The sequence below is a fragment of the Cavia porcellus genome, unplaced genomic scaffold (assembly GCF_034190915.1).
Source record: "Cavia porcellus strain 051 isolate PalLab524CR breed Dunkin Hartley unplaced genomic scaffold, mCavPor4.1 scaffold_82, whole genome shotgun sequence".
NCBI lineage: Eukaryota > Metazoa > Chordata > Mammalia > Rodentia > Caviidae > Cavia > Cavia porcellus.
The window spans coordinates 1306100-1314935 of record NW_026947565.1 but is presented as its reverse complement, the minus strand read 5'-3'; positions in this window follow the sequence as shown (position 1 = coordinate 1314935).

Below are 8836 nucleotides of genomic sequence, written 5' to 3'. Positions count from 1 at the left end.
CAATGATTTCAGTTCTGCCGAGTTTCTGGTGGCTTGGGAAGCAAACCTGCAAACCATACATGCAATCTCTGCTGGATTACTGCCACCATGGTAGTATCAGTTAGCATTAAAAGCCAGCAACCAGAAGATGAGTCCCCAAATGAAAGTGAATCCTTGCAGTGCATGAATATTTGGAGTGCCTGCTTCAACTATCCAGCTTCCTCGGGGTTCAGATGTCTGCAATCGCTATTTCAAGGAGTTCTGCAGCCACTCCAGCATAACCCTGAACACTAAACATGAGGTACTAGCTCAATACCAAACCAACATAATATTAGATAGCTTATCATCAGCAGGTTTTTCCAGAATTCAAATGTAACATGGTGAAATGGAAACCCTTAGAAACGGGATGCAATTGCCCCTTTCCCTAAAAATCCCAGGTATTTTCTCATGGCATGGAATATTTAGACTCCACAACTCATGTAGTGAACCCAGGGACCTGGACCAAGTGTGTCTAGTTTTCTGTTGTCCTCTTTTTGGAAACAGCATCTTATGTAGTTGTTGAAAGAGGCCTTGAGATAAATTCGTAGCCCAAGATGGAGTGGAACTCCCAAGGATCCATCCACCTCAGCCCCGAGATGGCTGGGATTATAGGCATGAGCCACCATGCCAACCATGTGCACAGAGATTCTTACATAATTTGTGAAATCCCACTACTGGTCTATAGGTAGCTTCTGTGCTTCAGGCTTTAGGAATATGCCTCTTTTTGTTTTGGCTCCCCTTGTTCAGGTGTCCATTTCTATTGTGATAAGCTCCAAGGCCCGAGGCAAGGGGGTGGCTGCCCTTCCTCTGGTGTGTCCTTGGATCATTACTGCCCAGGTGAACAGGGTTCAAATATATTGGACCCTGTGTATTTGAAAAGGAAATGAGTAAAGATTCATGAGTTAATGTGCACATGCCAGGGAACTGAGGGGCCATGATAGAGACAAAACTTCAGGCCATGGGCTGAAGGCTGAGGCTTCTGTACCTCTAGCTTCTTGAATAGTGTTTGCATGGGCCTGCTGAGCAATTGTGGGCTCTCAAATGGTATTTCATGTGTTTTGTTTTAATTTATTTTGTTTTTTGCTTTGGTTTTTTACATGGAAGAAGCAGTACCATGGTTTGAAGAAGCTGGAGTGTCTTGCCTAAGAGAAATTTGAAAAAAGTCACAATTAAGCAGCCAAGAATTTCTCAAATTCCCTTGCCATTTTAAAAAAAGTGACATAAAGTTGAGCGTGTCATCTCCATGTCTCTTTACCAAAGATTTTACCTCCTATTTGATAGGAATTACTGTTTCTTTGAAAGGTCAACCTGCACTGAAATAGAGATAATCCCTCCTTTCCTCATTCTTCTTGAATTCACATCCTTTGTTAGTTATGTTTTGTTATTCAGCAACACTTGGACATGACTACAGCAAGAGTTTCCCTTTGGTGGAATTTCCATGGAGACACATGAAGTAATACTGCACAACTTCAAGTGAAGTGCACTGTCCCTTGACAATGGCAAGTCTGGGCAAACCTCTAGTAACTGAAAATCTTAGAAAGTCTGAAAGTGAATGAATGAAAATGGGCCTCTCCACATTTGGACAGGGCCTCTCCTGAAGCACACATTTGTGGAAAAAGTAATTATGAGAGACGAATGAACTCCCAAAACGGAATGGAAATTTTCTGGTTTAGGCCTGGAACGCTATGGCCTGGAGCCCTGTGGTTCTAACTGGATGAGCAAAGTGTGAGCAGAGATCAAAATAAAACACACACCATTTAGGGAACTCGATACTTAACCAGGTGTGCAGAGTAGTGGCAAACTGTACTTGTGTCAATTTGCTCAAATCCTGTCTTCACAAGAAAGTAAATTCCAGCACGACCAGTGACTAGAGGAGGACACATTGCAAAACACATGTAAAAAGTCCAACACTGAATTTAGCCCAACACTGAATTTAGCCCAACACTGAATTTAGATGAAAAGTGGCAGAGTCTGTTAGTCTTTCAAGTTTTAATAGGAGAAACTTACAACATGTAATAGCTGTTACATGAATAACTTCAGAGCTTTTGGAGAGGTCTGAATCACTATGAGTGAGGGCTTCCCTGACTCACAAAGTTAAAAATAGTAAAACAAACAATTTTAAAAATAAATCAACCAATAAAATACAAACACTAAGTCCAAAGGGTTTCACTGGTTTTAAAACCACTTATGGAATGCACAACTATTGAACAGGCTTACTCTGCATTCTGCTTTACTCAGGCCCGGTACATGAGCAAGTGTGAAAGCAAAATTCAAAATGTTATGTGAAGTGACCATTTCATTGGTGAAACCATGACCCAATAGACATTTTCTCTTTTGAAACTTCGTACATTATCCATATATGTTCTCAAAGGGAAGGAATACACAGGATTTAGGCTGATTTTTTTTTTTTAAGTATTTTGTGTTCCACCAGATTTATTTGAAGATGTCCTGTCCTGCATCCACTGCCCAATGCAGGAGGTCACACATAGGACAACCAATATGAGGACTTCACTTCTACAGCCTGATTAAATCATCATGAGAATATACTTTTCTTTTCATCATCAAAGATTTTTACATCAGATTAAGCAGCTCTCTTGCTTTCCCATGTTTTTCCCTGGTTTTTGTACCTTGAAATGGGTGTGCACTCTTCTCAGTCTTGATCTCCATCTTCCCCAATAGTTCCAAACATATTCATCTGGGAAACATGTAAAGATCTTATTCGGGGCTTGTTTCATTGTTGTCAAATATCTGCCCTTGAAATTCAACTTCCACCACTGTCTCTCATATCCAAAGCTATGTGCTTGCAGAGGATTTCTGCTGAGAAATTTCACCGAAAGCTCTTATACTGCAGGTGAATGATGCCAGCAAGTCTTGACTGAATAGCTTAGGGAACAGCACTCAGCAAAATGACAGACATGACAAGGGAAAAGGGTATGCTCAAGGATAGGACATGGCAGAGATCATCTGCCAGGCCCTGGCATATTTCATATCCCATTGAAAGTACATCCATTTGTAGATTGGCAAGCATTTCCATCCACAAATTCTGAGCAGTGAAGCCTTCAGAGAGAATATTGTGGCATACCAGGCCAAGAATATTCATCCTATTTAAATCTTGCCCTACAAGGTCCTCTGTGCCACTGAGGTCTCCATGGCAACGCCCAGCATTGTGACTCAGGTCTCCTACTGCACACTTGTATCCTAGAGCCTAAACTCCAGCTCACAATGGTGCTCAGCTAATCACAGCCCAGTGTGGTTGCCAGGCCACCACAAGCTTGTGGATTTCTGTGAACTGTTTCAGCCCAACTCTGCAGCTTTCCACCTCATACAACCAAAGCCATTCCAATCATGCAGTGTTTGATTAGCCTCTCTATGTTGCCTCAGAATGTTTTTTACAGTTGTAGTGATCAAGAAAATTTGACATATTTTGAGAAGTGGAGGGAAGTAATTGGAAAACCTTTCGGTATGTCTGAGGTTTATGGTGTCCAAACTTGACTACCCCAGTATTTTAAATTTTCACGCCTAGTGCCTAAAATCCACCTCACAGTGATGTTCAGCCAATCTCAGCCCGGTGTGGTTGCCTGGCAACCACAAGCCTGTGGATTTCTGTGAACTGTTTCAGCCCAACTCTGCAGCTCTCCACCTCATACAACCACAGCCATTCCAATCATGCAGTATTTGATTAACCTCTCTAAGTTGCCCCCAAAATTTCTTTGAAGTTGTGGTGATTAAGCAAATTTGACATATTTTGACAAGTGGAGGGAAGTAATAGGCTCTGTCTTTAGCTCTGTTTGTGCTACATGGGGTCCTAACTTGACTATCCCAGTCTATTCAATTTTCAAACTTAGAAAGCCAAATGTTTCGGGGCAGGAAAGAAAATGCCACAATGATTTCGGTTCTGCCGAGTTTCTGGTGGCTTGGGAAGCAAACCTGCAAACCATACATGCAATCTCTGCTGGATTACTGCCACCATGGTAGTATCAGTTAGCATTAAAAGCCAGCAACCAGAAGATGAGTCCCCAAATGAAAGTGAATCCTTGCAGTGCATGAATATTTGGAGTGCCTGCTTCAACTATCCAGCTTCCTCGGGGTTCACATGTCTGCAATCGCTATTTCAAGGAGTTCTGCAGCCACTCCAGCATAACCCTGAACACTAAACATGAGGTACTAGCTCAATACCAAACCAACATAATATTAGATAGCTTATCATCAGCAGGTTTTTCCAGAATTCAAATGTAACATGGTGCAATGGAAACCCTTAGAAACGGGATGCAATTGCCCCTTTCCCTAAAAATCCCAGGTATTTTCTCATGGCATGGAATATTTAGACTCCACAACTCATGTAGTGAACCCAGGGACATGGACCAAGTGTGTCTAGTTTTCTGTTGTCCTCTTTTTGGAAACAGCATCTTATGTAGTTGTTGAAAGAGGCCTTGAGATAAATTCGTAGCCCAAGATGGAGTGGAACTCCCAAGGATCCATCCACCTCAGCCCCGAGATGGCTGGGATTATAGGCATGAGCCACCATGCCAACCATGTGCACAGAGATTCTTACATAATTTGTGAAATCCCACTACTGGTCTATAGGTAGCTTCTGTGCTTCAGGCTTTAGGAATATGCCTCTATTTGTTTTGGCTCCCCTTGTTCAGGTGTCCATTTCTATTGTGATAAGCTCCAAGGCCCGAGGCAAGGGGGTGGCTGCCCTTCCTCTGGTGTGTCCTTGGATCATTACTGCCCAGGTGAACAGGGTTCAAATATATTGGACCCTGTGTATTTGAAAAGGAAATGAGTAAAGATTCATGAGTTAATGTGCACATGCCAGGGAACTGAGGGGCCATGATAGAGACAAAACTTCAGGCCATGGGCTGAAGGCTGAGGCTTCTGTACCTCTTGCTTCTTGAATAGTGTTTACATGGGCCTGCTGAGCAATTGTGTACTCTCAAAAGGTATTTCATGTGTTTTGTTTTAATTTATTTTGTTTTTTGCTTTGGTTTTTTACATGGAAGGAACAGTACCATGGTTTGAAGAAGCTGGAGTGTCTTGCCTAAGAGAAATTTGAAAAAAGGGACAATTAAGCAGCCAAGAATTTCTCAAATTCCCTTGCCATTTTAAAAAAAGTGACATAAAGTTGAGCGTGTCATGTCCATGTCTCTTTACCAAAGATTTTACCTCCTATTTGATAGGAATTACTGTTTCTTTGACAGGTCAACCTGCACTGAAATAGAGATAATCCCTCCTTTCCTCATTCTTCTTGAATTCACATCCTTTGTTAGTTATGTTTTGTTATTCAGCAACACTTGGACATGACTACAGCAAGAGTTTCCCTTTGGTGGAATTTCCATGGAGACACATGAAGTAATACTGCACAACTTCAAGTGAAGTGCACTGTCCCTTGACAATGGCAAGTCTGGGCAAACCTCTAGTAACTGAAAATCTTAGAAAGTCTGAAAGTGAATGAATGAAAATGGGCCTCTCCACATTTGGACAGGGCCTCTCCTGAAGCACACATTTGTGGAAAAAGTAATTATGAGAGACGAATGAACTCCCAAAACGGAATGGAAATTTTCTGGTTTAGGCCTGGAACGCTATGGCCTGGAGCCCTGTGGTTCTAACTGGATGAGCAAAGTGTGAGCAGAGATCAAAATAAAACACACACCATTTATGGAACTCGATACTTAACCAGGTGTGCAGAGTAGTGGCAAACTGTACTTTTGTCAATTTGCTCAAATCCTGTCTTCACAAGAAAGTAAATTCCAGCACGACCAGTGACTAGAGGAGGACACATTGCAAAAGACATGTAAAAAGTCCAACACTGAATTTAGCCCAACACTGAATTTAGATGAAAAGTGGCAGAGTCTGTTAGTCTTTCAAGTTTTAATAGGAGAAACTTACAACATGTAATAGCTGTTACATGAATACCTTCAGAGCTTTTGGAGAGGTCTGAATCACTATGAGTGAGGGCTTCCCTGACTCACAAAGTTAAAAATAGTAAAACAAACAATTTGAAAAATAAATCAACCAATAAAATACAAAGACTAAGTCCAAAGGGTTTCACTGGTTTTAAAACCACTTATGGAATGCACAACTATTGAACAGGCTTACTCTGCATTCTGCTTTACTCAGGCCCGGTACATGAGCAAGTGTGAAAGCAAAATTCAAAATGTTATGTGAAGTGACCATTTCATTGGTGAAACCATGACCCAATAGACATTTTCTCTTTTGAAACTTCGTACATTATCCATATATGTTCTCAAAGGGAAGGAATACACAGGATTTAGGCTGATTTTTTTTTCAGTATTTTGTGTTCCACCAGATTTATTTGAAGATCTCCTGTCCTGCATCCACTGCCCAATGCAGGAGGTCACACATAGGACAACCAATATGAGGACTTCACTTCTACAGCCTGATTAAATCATCATGAGAATATACTTTTCTTTTCATCATCAAAGATTTTTACATCAGATTAAGCAGCTCTCTTGCTTTCCCATGTTTTTCCCTGGTTTTTGTACCTTGAAATGGGTGTGCACTCTTCTCAGTCTTGATCTGCGTCTTCCCCAATAGTTCCAAACATATTCATCTGGGAAACATGTAAAGATCTTATTCGGGGCTTGTTTCATTGTTGTCAAATATCTGCCCTTGAAATTCAACTTCCACCACTGTCTCTCATATCCAAAGCTATGTGCTTGCAGAGGATTTCTGCTGAGAAATTTCACCGAAAGCTCTTATACTGCAGGTGAATGATGCCAGCAAGTCTTGACTGAATAGCTTAGGGAACAGCACTCAGCCAAATGACAGACATGACAAGGGAAAAGGGTATGCTCAAGGATAGGACATGGCAGAGATCATCTGCCAGGCCCTGGCATATTTCATATCCCATTGAAAGTACATCCATTTGTAGATTGGCAAGCATTTCCATCCACAAATTCTGAGCAGTGAAGCCTTCAGAGAGAATATTGTGGCATACCAGGCCAAGAATATTCATCCTATTTAAATCTTGCCCTACAAGGTCCTCTGTGCCACTGAGGTCTCCATGGCAACGCCCAGCATTGTGACTCAGGTCTCCTACTGCACACTTGTATCCTAGAGCCTAAACTCCAGCTCACAATGGTGCTCAGCTAATCACAGCCCAGTGTGGTTGCCAGGCCACCACAAGCTTGTGGATTTCTGTGAACTGTTTCAGCCCAACTCTGCAGCTTTCCACCTCATACAACCAAAGCCATTCCAATCATGCAGTGTTTGATTAGCCTCTCTATGTTGCCTCAGAATGTTTTTTACAGTTGTAGTGATCAAGAAAATTTGACATATTTTGAGAAGTGGAGGGAAGTAATTGGAAAACCTTTCGGTATGTCTGAGGTCTATGGGGTCCAAACTTGACTACCCCAGTATTTTAAATTTTCACGCCTAGTGCCTAAAATCCACCTCACACTGATATTCAGCCAATCTCAGCCCGGTGTGGTTGCCTGGCAACCACAAGCCTGTGGATTTCTGTGAACAGTTTCAGCCCAACTCTGCAGCTCTCCACCTCATACAACCACAGCCATTCCAATCATGCAGTATTTGATTAACCTCTCTAAGTTGCCCCCAAAATTTCTTTGAAGTTGTGGTGATCAAGCAAATTTGACATATTTTGACAAGTGGAGGGAAGTAATAGGCTCTGTCTTTAGCTCTGTTTGTGGTACATGGGGTCCTAACTTGACTATCCCAGTCTATTCAATTTTCAAACTTAGAAAGCCAAATGTTTCGGGGCAGGAAAGAAAATGCCACAATGATTTCGGTTCTGCCGAGTTTCTGGTGGCTTGGGAAGCAAACCTGCAAACCATACATGCAATCTCTGCTGGATTACTGCCACCATGGTAGTATCAGTTAGCATTAAAAGCCAGCAACCAGAAGATGAGTCCCCAAATGAAAGTGAATCCTTGCAGTGCATGAATATTTGGAGTGCCTGCTTCAACTATCCAGCTTCCTCGGGGTTCACATGTCTGCAATCGCTATTTCAAGGAGTTCTGCAGCCACTCCAGCATAACCCTGAACACTAAACATGAGGTACTAGCTCAATACCAAACCAACATAATATTAGATAGCTTATCATCAGCAGGTTTTTCCAGAATTCAAATGTAACATGGTGAAATGGAAACCCTTAGAAACGGGATGCAATTGCCCCTTTCCCTAAAAATCCCAGGTATTTTCTCATGGCATGGAATATTTAGACTCCACAACTCATGTAGTGAACCCAGGGACCTGGACCAAGTGTGTCTAGTTTTCTGTTGTCCTCTTTTTGGAAACAGCATCTTATGTAGTTGTTGAAAGAGGCCTTGAGATAAATTCGTAGCCCAAGATGGAGTGGAACTCCCAAGGATCCATCCACCTCAGCCCCCAGATGGCTGGGATTATAGGCATGAGCCACCATGCCAAGCATGTGCACAGAGATTCTTACATAATTTGTGAAATCCCACTACTGGTCTATAGGTAGCTTCTGTGCTTCAGGCTTTAGGAATATGCCTCTCTTTGTTTTGGCTCCCCTTGTTCAGGTGTCCATTTCTATTGTGATAAGCTCCAAGGCCCGAGGCAAGGGGGTGGCTGCCCTTCCTCTGGTGTGTCCTTGGATCATTACTGCCCAGGTGAACAGGGTTCAAATATATTGGACCCTGTGTATTTGAAAAGGAAATGAGTAAAGATTCATGAGTTAATGTGGACATGCCAGGGAACTGAGGGGCCATGATAGAGACAAAACTTCAGGCCATGGGCTGAAGGCTGAGGCTTCTGTACCTCTAGCTTCTTGAATAGTGTTTACATGGGCCTGCTGAGCAATTGTGTACTCTCA